The sequence below is a fragment of the Rhopalosiphum padi genome, unplaced genomic scaffold (genome assembly GCF_020882245.1).
Source record: "Rhopalosiphum padi isolate XX-2018 unplaced genomic scaffold, ASM2088224v1 scaffold2, whole genome shotgun sequence".
In the NCBI taxonomy this organism is placed as follows: domain Eukaryota; kingdom Metazoa; phylum Arthropoda; class Insecta; order Hemiptera; family Aphididae; genus Rhopalosiphum; species Rhopalosiphum padi.
Window position 1 is genome coordinate 10,218 of NW_026870007.1, and position 18,229 is coordinate 28,446.

Below are 18,229 nucleotides of genomic sequence, written 5' to 3' on the forward strand. Positions count from 1 at the left end.
CCTTTGCTGCCAAAAAAATAAATGGAACCTTTGCTGCCCAAAATGGAACTATTGCTGCCCAAAAATAAATGGAACTATTGCTGCCAAAAAATGGAACCTTTGCTGCCAAAAAAAAAAAATTGGAACCTTTGCTGCCCAAAAAAAAAAAAATGGAACCATTGCTGCCCAAAACATAAATGGAACTATTGCTGCCCAAAATGGATCCTTTGTTGCCCAAAAAAAAAATGGAACTATTGCTGCCCAAAAAAAAAAAAATGGAACCTTTGCTGCCCAAAATGGAACCTTTGCTGCCCCAAAAAAAAAAACATGGAACTATTGCTGCCAAAAAATGGAACCTTTGCTGCCAAAAAAAAAAAATGGAACCTTTGCTGCCCAAAATGGAACCTTTGCTGCCCAAAAATAAATGGAACAATTGCAGCCAAAAAATGGAACTTGCTGCCAAAAAATAAATGGAACAATTGCTGCCCAAAATGGAACCTTTGCTGCCCCCAAAAAAAATTGAACTATTGCTGCCCAAAATGGAACCTTTGCTGCCCCCCAAAAAAATGGAACTATTGCTGCCAAAAATGGAACTATTGCTGCCCAAAATGGAACCTTTGCTGCCCAAAATGGAACTATTGCTGCCCAAAAATAAATGGAACTATTGCTGCCAAAAAATGGAACCTTTGCTGCCCCCAAAAAAAATGGAACTATTGCTGCCAAAAATGGAACTATTGCTGCCCAAAATGGAACCTTTGCTGCCCAAAAAAAAAAAAATGGAACCTTTGCTGCCCAAAATGGAACTATTGCTGCCAAAAAAAAAAAATGGAACTATTGCTGCCCAAAATGGAACTATTGCTGCCAAAAAAAAAAAAATGGAACTATTGCTGCCAAAAATGGAACTATTGCTGCCAAAAAAAAAAAAAAAAAAAAATGGAACTATTGCTGCTAAAAAATGGAACTTGCTGCCAAAAAAAAAAAAGTGGAACTATTGCTGCCAAAAAAAAAAAAAAATGGAACTATTGCTGCCCAAAATAAATTGGAACCTTTGCTGCCAAAAATGGAACTATTGCTGCCCAAAAATAAATGGAACTATTGCTGCCAAAAAAAATGGAACCTTTGCTGCCAAAAAAAAAAATTGGAACCTTTGCTGCCCAAAAAAAAAAAAATGGAACCATTGCTGCCCAAAAAATAAATGGAACTATTGCTTCCCAAAATGGAACTATTGCTGCCAAAAAAAAAATGGATTTATTGCTGCCAAAAAATGGAACCTTTGCTGCCCAAAATGGAACTATTGCTGCCCAAAAAAAAAAATGGAACTATTGCTTGCCAAAAAAATGGAACCTTTGCTACCAAAAAAAAAAAAATGGAACTATTGCTGCCAAAAAAATTAAAAACTATAGATTTCTTATTAAAAATTATAGATTTCTAAATTTCTAATTAAAAATTATAGATTTTAATGCTATCCAAAAAAAAAAAATGGAACTATTGCTGCTCAAAAATGGAACCTTTGCTGCCCAAAATGGAACTATTGCTGCCCAAAAAAAAAAAGGAACTATTGATGCCCAAAATGGAACCTGTGCTGCCCCCAAAAAAAAAATGGAACTATTGCTGCCCAAAAAATAAATGGAACTATTGCTGCCCAAAAAAAAAAAAATGGAACTATTGCTGCCAAAAAAATTAAAAACTATAGATTTCTTATTAAAAATTATAGATTTCTAAATTTCTAATTAAAAATTATAGTTTTCTAAATTTCTTATTAATAAATTATAGATTACTAAATTTCAAATTTCTAATTTCAAATTTCAAATTTCTAGTTTCTAATTTCTGAATTTCTAATTAAAAAATTATAGATTTCTAATTAATAAATTATAGATTTCTAAATTTCTAATTAAAAATTATAGATTACTAAATTTCTAATTAAAAATTATAGATTTCTAAATTTTTAATTATTTAATTATAGATTTCTGAATTTCTAATTAAAAATTATAGATTACTAAATTTCAAATTTCTAATTTCTAATTAATAATTATAGATAACTAAATTTCAAATTTCTAATTTCTAATTTCAAATTTCTAATTTCTAATTTCAAATTTCTAGTTTCTACTTTCTGAATTTCTAATTAAAAATTATAGGTTTCTTAATTTCTTATTAATAAATTATAGATTACTAAATTTCAAATTTCTAATTTCTAATTTCAAATTTCTAGTTTCTTATTTCTGAACTTCTAATTAAAAATTATAGATTTCTAATTAAAAAATTATAGATTTCTAATAAATAAATTATAGATTTTCAATTTTATAATTAAAAATTAAAGGTTTCTAAATTTCTTATTAATAAATTATAGATTTCTAAATTTTTAATTATTTAATTATAGATTTTTAAATTTCTAATTAAAAATTATAGATTACTAAATTTCAAATTTCTAATTTCTAATTTCTGAATTTCTATTTAAAAATTATAGATTTCTAAATTTCTAATTAAAAATTATAGATTTTAATGCTATCCAAAAAAAAAAAATGGAACTATTGCTGCTCAAAAATGGAACCTTTGCTGCCCAAAATGGAACTATTGCTGCCCAAAAAAAAAAAGGAACTATTGCTGCCAAAAAATGGAACCTTTGCTGCCAAAAAAATAAATGGAACCTTTGCTGCCCAAAATGGAACTATTGCTGCCCAAAAATAAATGGAACTATTGCTGCCAAAAAATGGAACCTTTGCTGCCAAAAAAAAAAATTGGAACCTTTGCTGCCCAAAAAAAAAAAATGGAACCATTGCTGCCCAAAACATAAATGGAACTATTGCTGCCCAAAATGGATCCTTTGTTGCCCAAAAAAAAAATGGAACTATTGCTGCCCAAAAAAAAAAAATGGAACCTTTGCTGCCCAAAATGGAACCTTTGCTGCCCCAAAAAAAAAAACATGGAACTATTGCTGCCAAAAAATGGAACCTTTGCTGCCAAAAAAAAAAAAAAAAATGGAACTATTGCTGCCAAAAAATTAAAAACTATAGATTTCTTATTAAAAATTATAGATTTCTAAATTTCTAATTAAAAATTATAGTTTTCTAAATTTCTTATTTATAAATTATAGATTACTAAATTTCAAATTTCTAATTTCTAATTTCAAATTTCTAGTTTCTAATTTCTGAATTTCTAATTAAAAATTATAGATTTCTAATTAATAAATTATAGATTTCTAAATTTTTAATTAAAAATTATAGATTTCTAAATTTCTAATTAAAAATTATAGGTTTCTAAATTTCTTATTAATAAATTATAGATTACTAAATTTCAAATTTCTAATTTCTAATTTCAAATTTCTAGTTTCTAATTTCTGAATTTCTAATTAAAAATTATAGATTTCTAAATTTCTAATTAAAAATTATAGATTTCTAAATTTCTAATTAAAAATTATAGATTTCTAAATTTTTAATTATTTAATTATAGATTTCTGAATTTCTAATTAATAATTATAGATTACTAAATTTCAAATTTCTAATTTCTAATTAATAATTATAGATAACTAAATTTCAAATTTCTAATTTCTAATTTCAAATTTCTAATTTCTAATTTCAAATTTCTAGTTTCTACTTTCTGAATTTCTAATTAAAAATTATAGATTACTAAATTTCAAATTAAAAATTATAGATTTCTTATTAAAAATTATAGATTTCTAATTAAAAATTATAGATTTCTAAATTTCTAATTAATGAATTATAGATTTCTAAATTTTTAATTATTTAATTATAGATTTTTAAATTTCTAATTAAAAATTATAGATTACTAAATTTCAAATTTCTAATTTCTAATTTCAAATTTCTAATTTCTAATTTCTAATTTCAAATTTCTAGTTTCTATTTTCTGAATTTCTAATTAAAAATTATAGATTTCTAAATTTCTAATTAAAAATTATAGGTTTCTAAATTTCTTATTAATAAATTATAGATTTCTAAATTTTTAATTATTTAATTATAGATTTTTAAATTTCTAATTTAAAATTATAGATAACAAAATTTCAAATTTCTAATTTCTAATTTAAAATTTCTAGTTTCTAATTTCTGAATTTCTAATTAAAAATTATAGATTTCTAATTAATAAATTATAGATTTACAATTTTATAATTATTAATTTATAGATTTAAAATTTCTAATTAAAAATTATAGATTTTCAATTTTATAATTATTAATTTGTAGATTTTAATTTTCTAATTAAAAATTATAGATATCAAATTTCAAATTTCAAATTTCTAATTTCAAATTTCTAATCTCGAATTTCTAATTTCTAATTTCTGAATTTCTAATTAAAAACTATAGATTTCTTATTAAAAATTATAGATTTCTAAATTTCTAATTAAAAATTATAGGTTTCTAAATTACTTATTAATAAAATATAGATTACTAAATTTCAAATTTCTAATTTCTAATTTCAAATTTCTAGTTTCTAATTTCTGAATTTCTAATTAAAAATTATAGATTTCTAATAAATAAATTATAGATTTTCAATTTTATAATTAAAAATTATAGGTTTCTAAATTTCTTATTAATAAATTATAGATTTCTAAATTTTTAATTATTTAATTATAGATTTTTAAATTTCTAATTTCTGAATTTCTATTTAAAAATTATAGATTTCTAAATTTCTAATTAAAAATTATAGATTTTAATGCTATCCAAAAAAAAAAAAATGGAACTATTGCTGCTCAAAAATGGAACCTTTGCTGCCCAAAATGGAACTATTGCTGCCCAAAAAAAAAGGAACTATTGATGCCCAAAATGGAACCTGTGCGGCCAAAAAAATGGAACTATTGCTGCCCAAAATAAAAATGGTACCTTTGCTGCCCAAAATGGAACCTTTGCTGCCCAAAATGGAACTATTGCTGCCAAAAATGGAACTATTGCTGCCAAAATGGAACTATTGCTGCCCAAAATGGAACCTTTGCTGCCCAGAAAAAAAAAAATGGAACTATTGCTGCCAAAAAATTAAAAACTATAGATTTCTTATTAAAAATTATAGATTTCTAAATTTCTAATTAAAAATTATAGTTTTCTAAATTTCTTATTAATAAATTATAGATTACTAAATTTCAAATTTCTAATTTCTAATTTCAAATTTCTAGTTTCTAATTTCTGAATTTCTAATTAAAAATTATAGATTTCTAATTAATAAATTATAGATTTCTAAATTTCTAATTAAAAATTATAGATTTCTAAATTTCTAATTAAAAATTATAGGTTTCTAAATTTCTTATTAATAAATTATAGATTACTAAATTTCAAATTTCTAATTTCTAATTTCAAATTTCTAGTTTCTAATTTCTGAATTTCTAATTAAAAATTATAGATTTCTAAATTTCTAATTAAAAATTATAGATTTCTAAATTTCTAATTAAAAATTATAGATTTCTAAATTTTTAATTATTTAATTATAGATTTCTGAATTTCTAATTAAAAATTATAGATTACTAAATTTCAAATTTCTAATTTCTAATTAATAATTATAGATAACTAAATTTCAAATTTCTAATTTCTAATTTCAAATTTCTAATTTCTAATTTCAAATTTCTAGTTTCTACTTTCTGAATTTCTAATTAAAAATTATAGATTACTAAATTTCAAATTAAAAATTATAGATTTCTTATTAAAAATTATAGATTTCTAATTAAAAATTATAGATTTCTAAATTTCTAATTAATGAATTATAGATTTCTAAATTTTTAATTATTTAATTATAGATTTTTAAATTTCTAATTAAAAATTATAGATTACTAAATTTCAAATTTCTAATTTCTAATTTCAAATTTCTAATTTCTAATTTCTAATTTCAAATTTCTAGTTTCTATTTTCTGAATTTCTAATTAAAAATTATAGATTTCTAAATTTCTAATTAAAAATTATAGGTTTCTAAATTTCTTATTAATAAATTATAGATTTCTAAATTTTTAATTATTTAATTATAGATTTTTAAATTTCTAATTTAAAATTATAGATAACAAAATTTCAAATTTCTAATTTCTAATTTAAAATTTCTAGTTTCTAATTTCTGAATTTCTAATTAAAAATTATAGATTTCTAATTAATAAATTATAGATTTACAATTTTATAATTATTAATTTATAGATTTAAAATTTCTAATTAAAAATTATAGATTTTCAATTTTATAATTATTAATTTGTAGATTTTAATTTTCTAATTAAAAATTATAGATATCAAATTTCAAATTTCAAATTTCTAATTTCAAATTTCTAATCTCGAATTTCTGAATTTCTAATTAAAAACTATAGATTTCTTATTAAAAATTATAGATTTCTAAATTTCTAATTAAAAATTATAGTTTTCTAAATTTCTTATTTATAAATTATAGATTACTAAATTTCAAATTTCTAATTTCTAATTTCAAATTTCTAGTTTCTAATTTCTGAATTTCTAATTAAAAATTATAGATTTCTAATTAATAAATTATAGATTTCTAAATTTCTAATTAAAAATTATAGATTTCTAAATTTCTAATTAAAAATTATAGGTTTCTAAATTTCTTATTAATAAATTATAGATTACTAAATTTCAAATTTCTAATTTCTAATTTCAAATTTCTAGTTTCTAATTTCTGAATTTCTAATTAAAAATTATAGATTTCTAAATTTCTAATTAAAAATTATAGATTTCTAAATTTCTAATTAAAAATTATAGATTTCTAAATTTTTAATTATTTAATTATAGATTTCTGAATTTCTAATTAATAATTATAGATTACTAAATTTCAAATTTCTAATTTCTAATTAATAATTATAGATAACTAAATTTCAAATTTCTAATTTCTAATTTCAAATTTCTAATTTCTAATTTCAAATTTCTAGTTTCTACTTTCTGAATTTCTAATTAAAAATTATAGATTACTAAATTTCAAATTAAAAATTATAGATTTCTTATTAAAAATTATAGATTTCTAATTAAAAATTATAGATTTCTAAATTTCTAATTAATGAATTATAGATTTCTAAATTTTTAATTATTTAATTATAGATTTTTAAATTTCTAATTAAAAATTATAGATTACTAAATTTCAAATTTCTAATTTCTAATTTCAAATTTCTAATTTCTAATTTCTAATTTCAAATTTCTAGTTTCTATTTTCTGAATTTCTAATTAATAAATTATAGATTTCTAAATTTCTAATTAAAAATTATAGATTTCTAAATTTCTAATTAAAAATTATAGATTTTAATGCTATCCAAAAAAAAAAAAATGGAACTATTGCTGCTCAAAAATGGAACCTTTGCTGCCCAAAATGGAACTATTGCTGCCAAAAATGGAACTATTGCTGCCAAAATGGAACTATTGCTGCCCAAAATGGAACCTTTGCTGCCCAAAAAAAAAAAAAAAAAATGGAACTATTGCTGCCCAAAAAATAAATGGAACTATTGCTGCCCAAAAAAAAAAAAATGGAACTATTGCTGCCAAAAAATTAAAAACTATAGATTTCTTATTAAAAATTATAGATTTCTAAATTTCTAATTAAAAATTATAGTTTTCTAAATTTCTTATTTATAAATTATAGATTACTAAATTTCAAATTTCTAATTTCTAATTTCAAATTTCTAGTTTCTAATTTCTGAATTTCTAATTAAAAATTATAGATTTCTAATTAATAAATTATAGATTTCTAAATTTCTAATTAAAAATTATAGATTTCTAAATTTCTAATTAAAAATTATAGGTTTCTAAATTTCTTATTAATAAATTATAGATTACCAAATTTCAAATTTCTAATTTCTAATTTCAAATTTCTAGTTTCTAATTTCTGAATTTCTAATTAAAAATTATAGATTTCTAAATTTCTAATTAAAAATTATAGATTTCTAAATTTCTAATTAAAAATTATAGATTTCTAAATTTTTAATTATTTAATTATAGATTTCTGAATTTCTAATTAAAAATTATAGATTACTAAATTTCAAATTTCTAATTTCTAATTAATAATTATAGATAACTAAATTTCAAATTTCTAATTTCTAATTTCAAATTTCTAATTTCTAATTTCAAATTTCTAGTTTCTACTTTCTGAATTTCTAATTAAAAATTATAGATTACTAAATTTCAAATTAAAAATTATAGATTTCTTATTAAAAATTATAGATTTCTAATTAAAAATTATAGATTTCTAAATTTCTAATTAATGAATTATAGATTTCTAAATTTTTAATTATTTAATTATAGATTTTTAAATTTCTAATTAAAAATTATAGATTACTAAATTTCAAATTTCTAATTTCTAATTTCAAATTTCTAATTTCTAATTTCTAATTTCAAATTTCTAGTTTCTATTTTCTGAATTTCTAATTAAAAATTATAGATTTCTAAATTTCTAATTAAAAATTATAGGTTTCTAAATTTCTTATTAATAAATTATAGATTACTAAATTTCAAATTTCTAATTTCTAATTTCAAATTTCTAGTTTCTTATTTCTGAACTTCTAATTAAAAATTATAGATTTCTAATTAAAAAATTATAGATTTCTAATAAATAAATTATAGATTTTCAATTTTATAATTAAAAATTAAAGGTTTCTAAATTTCTTATTAATAAATTATAGATTTCTAAATTTTTAATTATTTAATTATAGATTTTTAAATTTCTAATTAAAAATTATAGATTACTAAATTTCAAATTTCTAATTTCTAATTTCTGAATTTCTATTTAAAAATTATAGATTTCTAAATTTCTAATTAAAAATTATAGATTTTAATGCTATCCAAAAAAAAAAAAATGGAACTATTGCTGCTCAAAAATGGAACCTTTGCTGCCCAAAATGGAACTATTGCTGCCCAAAAAAAAAAAAGGAACTATTGCTGCCAAAAAATGGAACCTTTGCTGCCAAAAAAATAAATGGAACCTTTGCTGCCCAAAATGGAACTATTGCTGCCCAAAAATAAATGGAACTATTGCTGCCAAAAAATGGAACCTTTGCTGCCAAAAAAAAAAAATTGGAACCTTTGCTGCCCAAAAAAAAAAAAATGGAACCATTGCTGCCCAAAACATAAATGGAACTATTGCTGCCCAAAATGGATCCTTTGTTGCCCAAAAAAAAAATGGAACTATTGCTGCCCAAAAAAAAAAAAAATGGAACCTTTGCTGCCCAAAATGGAACCTTTGCTGCCCCAAAAAAAAAACATGGAACTATTGCTGCCAAAAAATGGAACCTTTGCTGCCAAAAAAAAAAAATGGAACCTTTGCTGCCCAAAATGGAACCTTTGCTGCCCAAAAATAAATGGAACAATTGCAGCCAAAAAATGGAACTTGCTGCCAAAAAATAAATGGAACAATTGCTGCCCAAAATGGAACCTTTGCTGCCCCCAAAAAAAATTGAACTATTGCTGCCCAAAATGGAACCTTTGCTGCCCCCCAAAAAAATGGAACTATTGCTGCCAAAAATGGAACTATTGCTGCCCAAAATGGAACCTTTGCTGCCCAAAATGGAACTATTGCTGCCCAAAAATAAATGGAACTATTGCTGCCAAAAAATGGAACCTTTGCTGCCAAAAAAAAAAATTGGAACTATTGCTGCCAAAAAATGGAACCTTTGCTGCCCCCAAAAAAAATGGAACTATTGCTGCCAAAAATGGAACTATTGCTGCCCAAAATGGAACCTTTGCTGCCCAAAAAAAAAAAAATGGAACCTTTGCTGCCCAAAATGGAACTATTGCTGCCAAAAAAAAAAAATGGAACTATTGCTGCCCAAAATGGAACTATTGCTGCCAAAAAAAAAAAAATGGAACTATTGCTGCCAAAAATGGAACTATTGCTGCCAAAAAAAAAAAAAAAAAAAAAAAATGGAACTATTGCTGCTAAAAAATGGAACTTGCTGCCAAAAAAAAAAAAAGTGGAACTATTGCTGCCAAAAAAAAAAAAAAATGGAACTATTGCTGCCCAAAATAAATTGGAACCTTTGCTGCCAAAAATGGAACTATTGCTGCCCAAAAATAAATGGAACTATTGCTGCCAAAAAAATGGAACCTTTGCTGCCAAAAAAAAAAATTGGAACCTTTGCTGCCCAAAAAAAAAAAAATGGAACCATTGCTGCCCAAAAAATAAATGGAACTATTGCTTCCCAAAATGGAACTATTGCTGCCAAAAAAAAATGGATTTATTGCTGCCAAAAAATGGAACCTTTGCTGCCCAAAATGGAACTATTGCTGCCCAAAAAAAAAAAATGGAACTATTGCTGCCAAAAAAATGGAACCTTTGCTACCAAAAAAAAAAAATGGAACTATTGCTGCCAAAAAATTAAAAACTATAGATTTCTTATTAAAAATTATAGATTTCTAAATTTCTAATTAAAAATTATAGTTTTCTAAATTTCTTATTAATAAATTATAGATTACTAAATTTCAAATTTCTAATTTCAAATTTCAAATTTCTAGTTTCTAATTTCTGAATTTCTAATTAAAAATTATAGATTTCTAATTAATAAATTATAGATTTCTAAATTTCTAATTAAAAATTATAGATTTCTAAATTTCTAATTAAAAATTATAGATTTCTAAATTTTTAATTATTTAATTATAGATTTCTGAATTTCTAATTAAAAATTATAGATTACTAAATTTCAAATTTCTAATTTCTAATTAATAATTATAGATAACTAAATTTCAAATTTCTAATTTCTAATTTCAAATTTCTAATTTCTAATTTCAAATTTCTAGTTTCTACTTTCTGAATTTCTAATTAAAAATTATAGGTTTCTTAATTTCTTATTAATAAATTATAGATTACTAAATTTCAAATTTCTAATTTCTAATTTCAAATTTCTAGTTTCTAATTTCTGAACTTCTAATTAAAAATTATAGATTTCTAATTAATAAATTATAGATTTCTAAATTTCTAATTAAAAATTATAGATTTCTAAATTTCTAATTAAAAATTATAGATTTCTAATTAAAAATTATAGATTTCTTATTAAAAATTATAGATTTCTAATTAAAAATTATAGATTACTAAATTTCAAATTTCTAATTTCTAATTTCAAATTTCTAGTTTCTATTTTCTGAATTTCTAATTAAAAATTATAGATTTCTAATAAATAAATTATAGATTTTCAATTTTATAATTAAAAATTAAAGGTTTCTAAATTTCTTATTAATAAATTATAGATTTCTAAATTTTTAATTATTTAATTATAGATTTTTAAATTTCTAATTAAAAATTATAGATTACTAAATTTCAAATTTCTAATTTCTAATTTCTGAATTTCTATTTAAAAATTATAGATTTCTAAATTTCTAATTAAAAATTATAGATTTTAATGCTATCCAAAAAAAAAAAATGGAACTATTGCTGCTCAAAAATGGAACCTTTGCTGCCCAAAATGGAACTATTGCTGCCCAAAAAAAAAAAGGAACTATTGATGCCCAAAATGGAACCTGTGCTGCCCCCAAAAAAAAATGGAACTATTGCTGCCCAAAAAATAAATGGAACTATTGCTGCCCAAAAAAAAAAAATGGAACTATTGCTGCCAAAAAATTAAAAACTATAGATTTCTTATTAAAAATTATAGATTTCTAAATTTCTAATTAAAAATTATAGTTTTCTAAATTTCTTATTAATAAATTATAGATTACTAAATTTCAAATTTCTAATTTCAAATTTCAAATTTCTAGTTTCTAATTTCTGAATTTCTAATTAAAAATTATAGATTTCTAATTAATAAATTATAGATTTCTAAATTTCTAATTAAAAATTATAGATTTTAATGCTATCCAAAAAAAAAAAAATGGAACTATTGCTGCTCAAAAATGGAACCTTTGCTGCCCAAAATGGAACTATTGCTGCCCAAAAAAAAAAAGGAACTATTGATGCCCAAAATGGAACCTGTGCTGCCCCCAAAAAAAAATGGAACTATTGCTGCCCAAAAAATAAATGGAACTATTGCTGCCCAAAAAAAAAAAAATGGAACTATTGCTGCCAAAAAATTAAAAACTATAGATTTCTTATTAAAAATTATAGATTTCTAAATTTCTAATTAAAAATTATAGTTTTCTAAATTTCTTATTAATAAATTATAGATTACTAAATTTCAAATTTCTAATTTCAAATTTCAAATTTCTAGTTTCTAATTTCTGAATTTCTAATTAAAAATTATAGATTTCTAATTAATAAATTATAGATTTCTAAATTTCTAATTAAAAATTATAGATTTTAATGCTATCCAAAAAAAAAAAATGGAACTATTGCTGCTCAAAAATGGAACCTTTGCTGCCCAAAATGGAACTATTGCTGCCCAAAAAAAAAAGGAACTATTGATGCCCAAAATGGAACCTGTGCTGCCCCCAAAAAAAAATGGAACTATTGCTGCCCAAAAAATAAATGGAACTATTGCTGCCCAAAAAAAAAAAATGGAACTATTGCTGCCAAAAAATTAAAAACTATAGATTTCTTATTAAAAATTATAGATTTCTAAATTTCTAATTAAAAATTATAGTTTTCTAAATTTCTTATTAATAAATTATAGATTACTAAATTTCAAATTTCTAATTTCAAATTTCAAATTTCTAGTTTCTAATTTCTGAATTTCTAATTAAAAATTATAGATTTCTAATTAATAAATTATAGATTTCTAAATTTCTAATTAAAAATTATAGATTACTAAATTTCTAATTAAAAATTATAGATTTCTAAATTTTTAATTATTTAATTATAGATTTCTGAATTTCTAATTAAAAATTATAGATTACTAAATTTCAAATTTCTAATTTCTAATTAATAATTATAGATAACTAAATTTCAAATTTCTAATTTCTAATTTCAAATTTCTAATTTCTAATTTCAAATTTCTAGTTTCTACTTTCTGAATTTCTAATTAAAAATTATAGGTTTCTTAATTTCTTATTAATAAATTATAGATTACTAAATTTCAAATTTCTAATTTCTAATTTCAAATTTCTAGTTTCTTATTTCTGAACTTCTAATTAAAAATTATAGATTTCTAATTAAAAAATTATAGATTTCTAATAAATAAATTATAGATTTTCAATTTTATAATTAAAAATTAAAGGTTTCTAAATTTCTTATTAATAAATTATAGATTTCTAAATTTTTAATTATTTAATTATAGATTTTTAAATTTCTAATTAAAAATTATAGATTACTAAATTTCAAATTTCTAATTTCTAATTTCTGAATTTCTATTTAAAAATTATAGATTTCTAAATTTCTTATTAAAAATTATAGATTTTAATGCTATCCAAAAAAAAAAAATGGAACTATTGCTGCTCAAAAATGGAACCTTTGCTGCCCAAAATGGAACTATTGCTGCCCAAAAAAAAAAAAGGAACTATTGATGCCCAAAATGGAACCTGTGCTGCCCCCAAAAAAAAATGGAACTATTGCTGCCCAAAATAAATTGGAACCTTTGCTGCCAAAAATGGAACTATTGCTGCCCAAAAATAAATGGAACTATTGCTGCCAAAAAAATGGAACCTTTGCTGCCAAAAAAAAAAATTGGAACCTTTGCTGCCCAAAAAAAAAAAATGGAACCATTGCTGCCCAAAAAATAAATGGAACTATTGCTTCCCAAAATGGAACTATTGCTGCCAAAAAAAAATGGATTTATTGCTGCCAAAAAATGGAACCTTTGCTGCCCAAAATGGAACTATTGCTGCCCAAAAAAAAAAATGGAACTATTGCTGCTCAAAAATGGAACCTTTGCTGCCCAAAATGGAACTATTGCTGCCCAAAAAAAAAAAGGAACTATTGCTGCCAAAAAATGGAACCTTTGCTGCCAAAAAAATAAATGGAACCTTTGCTGCCCAAAATGGAACTATTGCTGCCCAAAAATAAATGGAACTATTGCTGCCAAAAAATGGAACCTTTGCTGCCAAAAAAAAAAATTGGAACCTTTGCTGCCCAAAAAAAAAAAATGGAACCATTGCTGCCCAAAACATAAATGGAACTATTGCTGCCCAAAATGGATCCTTTGTTGCCCAAAAAAAAAATGGAACTATTGCTGCCCAAAAAAAAAAAAATGGAACCTTTGCTGCCCAAAATGGAACCTTTGCTGCCCCAAAAAAAAAACATGGAACTATTGCTGCCAAAAAATGGAACCTTTGCTGCCAAAAAAAAAAAATGGAACCTTTGCTGCCCAAAATGGAACCTTTGCTGCCCAAAAATAAATGGAACAATTGCAGCCAAAAAATGGAACTTGCTGCCAAAAAATAAATGGAACAATTGCTGCCCAAAATGGAACCTTTGCTGCCCCCAAAAAAAATTGAACTATTGCTGCCCAAAATGGAACCTTTGCTGCCCCCCAAAAAAATGGAACTATTGCTGCCAAAAATGGAACTATTGCTGCCCAAAATGGAACCTTTGCTGCCCAAAATGGAACTATTGCTGCCCAAAAATAAATGGAACTATTGCTGCCAAAAAATGGAACCTTTGCTGCCCCCAAAAAAAATGGAACTATTGCTGCCAAAAATGGAACTATTGCTGCCCAAAATGGAACCTTTGCTGCCCAAAAAAAAAAAAATGGAACCTTTGCTGCCCAAAATGGAACTATTGCTGCCAAAAAAAAAAAAATGGAACTATTGCTGCCCAAAATGGAACTATTGCTGCCAAAAAAAAAAAAATGGAACTATTGCTGCCAAAAATGGAACTATTGCTGCCAAAAAAAAAAAAAAAAAAAAATGGAACTATTGCTGCTAAAAAATGGAACTTGCTGCCAAAAAAAAAAAAAGTGGAACTATTGCTGCCAAAAAAAAAAAAAATGGAACTATTGCTGCCCAAAATAAATTGGAACCTTTGCTGCCAAAAATGGAACTATTGCTGCCCAAAAATAAATGGAACTATTGCTGCCAAAAAAATGGAACCTTTGCTGCCAAAAAAAAAAAATTGGAACCTTTGCTGCCCAAAAAAAAAAAATGGAACCATTGCTGCCCAAAAAATAAATGGAACTATTGCTTCCCAAAATGGAACTATTGCTGCCAAAAAAAAATGGATTTATTGCTGCCAAAAAATGGAACCTTTGCTGCCCAAAATGGAACTATTGCTGCCCAAAAAAAAAAATGGAACTATTGCTGCCAAAAAAATGGAACCTTTGCTACCAAAAAAAAAAAATGGAACTATTGCTGCCAAAAAATTAAAAACTATAGATTTCTTATTAAAAATTATAGATTTCTAAATTTCTAATTAAAAATTATAGATTTTAATGCTATCCAAAAAAAAAAAAATGGAACTATTGCTGCTCAAAAATGGAACCTTTGCTGCCCAAAATGGAACTATTGCTGCCCAAAAAAAAAAAGGAACTATTGATGCCCAAAATGGAACCTGTGCTGCCCCCAAAAAAAAATGGAACTATTGCTGCCCAAAAAATAAATGGAACTATTGCTGCCCAAAAAAAAAAAAATGGAACTATTGCTGCCAAAAAATTAAAAACTATAGATTTCTTATTAAAAATTATAGATTTCTAAATTTCTAATTAAAAATTATAGTTTTCTAAATTTCTTATTAATAAATTATAGATTACTAAATTTCAAATTTCTAATTTCAAATTTCAAATTTCTAGTTTCTAATTTCTGAATTTCTAATTAAAAATTATAGATTTCTAATTAATAAATTATAGATTTCTAAATTTCTAATTAAAAATTATAGATTACTAAATTTCTAATTAAAAATTATAGATTTCTAAATTTTTAATTATTTAATTATAGATTTCTGAATTTCTAATTAAAAATTATAGATTACTAAATTTCAAATTTCTAATTTCTAATTAATAATTATAGATAACTAAATTTCAAATTTCTAATTTCTAATTTCAAATTTCTAATTTCTAATTTCAAATTTCTAGTTTCTACTTTCTGAATTTCTAATTAAAAATTATAGGTTTCTTAATTTCTTATTAATAAATTATAGATTACTAAATTTCAAATTTCTAATTTCTAATTTCAAATTTCTAGTTTCTTATTTCTGAACTTCTAATTAAAAATTATAGATTTCTAATTAAAAAATTATAGATTTCTAATAAATAAATTATAGATTTTCAATTTTATAATTAAAAATTAAAGGTTTCTAAATTTCTTATTAATAAATTATAGATTTCTAAATTTTTAATTATTTAATTATAGATTTTTAAATTTCTAATTAAAAATTATAGATTACTAAATTTCAAATTTCTAATTTCTAATTTCTGAATTTCTATTTAAAAATTATAGATTTCTAAATTTCTAATTAAAAATTATAGATTTTAATGCTATCCAAAAAAAAAAAATGGAACTATTGCTGCTCAAAAATGGAACCTTTGCTGCCCAAAATGGAACTATTGCTGCCCAAAAAAAAAAAAGGAACTATTGCTGCCAAAAAATGGAACCTTTGCTGCCAAAAAAATAAATGGAACCTTTGCTGCCCAAAATGGAACTATTGCTGCCCAAAAATAAATGGAACTATTGCTGCCAAAAAATGGAACCTTTGCTGCCAAAAAAAAAAAATTGGAACCTTTGCTGCCCAAAAAAAAAAAATGGAACCATTGCTGCCCAAAACATAAATGGAACTATTGCTGCCCAAAATGGATCCTTTGTTGCCCAAAAAAAAAATGGAACTATTGCTGCCCAAAAAAAAAAAATGGAACCTTTGCTGCCCAAAATGGAACCTTTGCTGCCCCAAAAAAAAAACATGGAACTATTGCTGCCAAAAAATGGAACCTTTGCTGCCAAAAAAAAAAAATGGAACCTTTGCTGCCCAAAATGGAACCTTTGCTGCCCAAAAATAAATGGAACAATTGCAGCCAAAAAATGGAACTTGCTGCCAAAAAATAAATGGAACAATTGCTGCCCAAAATGGAACCTTTGCTGCCCCCAAAAAAAATTGAACTATTGCTGCCCAAAATGGAACCTTTGCTGCCCCCCAAAAAAATGGAACTATTGCTGCCAAAAATGGAACTATTGCTGCCCAAAATGGAACCTTTGCTGCCCAAAATGGAACTATTGCTGCCCAAAAATAAATGGAACTATTGCTGCCAAAAAATGGAACCTTTGCTGCCAAAAAAAAAAATTGGAACTATTGCTGCCAAAAAATGGAACCTTTGCTGCCCCCAAAAAAAATGGAACTATTGCTGCCAAAAATGGAACTATTGCTGCCCAAAATGGAACCTTTGCTGCCCAAAAAAAAAAAAATGGAACCTTTGCTGCCCAAAATGGAACTATTGCTGCCAAAAAAAAAAAAATGGAACTATTGCTGCCCAAAATGGAACTATTGCTGCCAAAAAAAAAAAATGGAACTATTGCTGCCAAAAATGGAACTATTGCTGCCAAAAAAAAAAAAAAAAAAAAATGGAACTATTGCTGCTAAAAAATGGAACTTGCTGCCAAAAAAAAAAAAGTGGAACTATTGCTGCCAAAAAAAAAAAAAATGGAACTATTGCTGCCCAAAATAAATTGGAACCTTTGCTGCCAAAAATGGAACTATTGCTGCCCAAAAATAAATGGAACTATTGCTGCCAAAAAAATGGAACCTTTGCTGCCAAAAAAAAAAATTGGAACCTTTGCTGCCCAAAAAAAAAAAATGGAACCATTGCTGCCCAAAAAATAAATGGAACTATTGCTTCCCAAAATGGAACTATTGCTGCCAAAAAAAAATGGATTTATTGCTGCCAAAAAATGGAACCTTTGCTGCCCAAAATGGAACTATTGCTGCCCAAAAAAAAAAATGGAACTATTGCTGCCAAAAAAATGGAACCTTTGCTACCAAAAAAAAAAAATGGAACTATTGCTGCCAAAAAATGGAACCTTTGCTGCCCCCAAAAAAAATGGAACTATTGCTGCCAAAAATGGAACTATTGCTGCCCAAAATGGAACCTTTGCTGCCCAAAAAAAAAAAAATGGAACCTTTGCTGCCCAAAATGGAACTATTGCTGCCAAAAAAAAAAAAAAATGGAACTATTGCTGCCAAAAATGGAACTATTGCTGCCAAAAAAAAAAAAAAAAAAAAAAAAAAAATGGAACTATTGCTGCCAAAAAATGGAACCTTTGCTGCCCCCCAAAAAAAATGGAACTATTGCTGCCAAAAATGGAACTATTGCTGCCCAAAATGGAACCTTTGCTGCCCAAAAAAAAAAAAATGGAACCTTTGCTGCCCAAAATGGAACTATTGCTGCCAAAAAAAAAATGGAACTATTGCTGCCAAAAATGGAACTATTGCTGCCAAAAAAAAAAAAAAAAAAAAAAAATGGAACTATTGCTGCTAAAAAATGGAACTTGCTGCCAAAAAA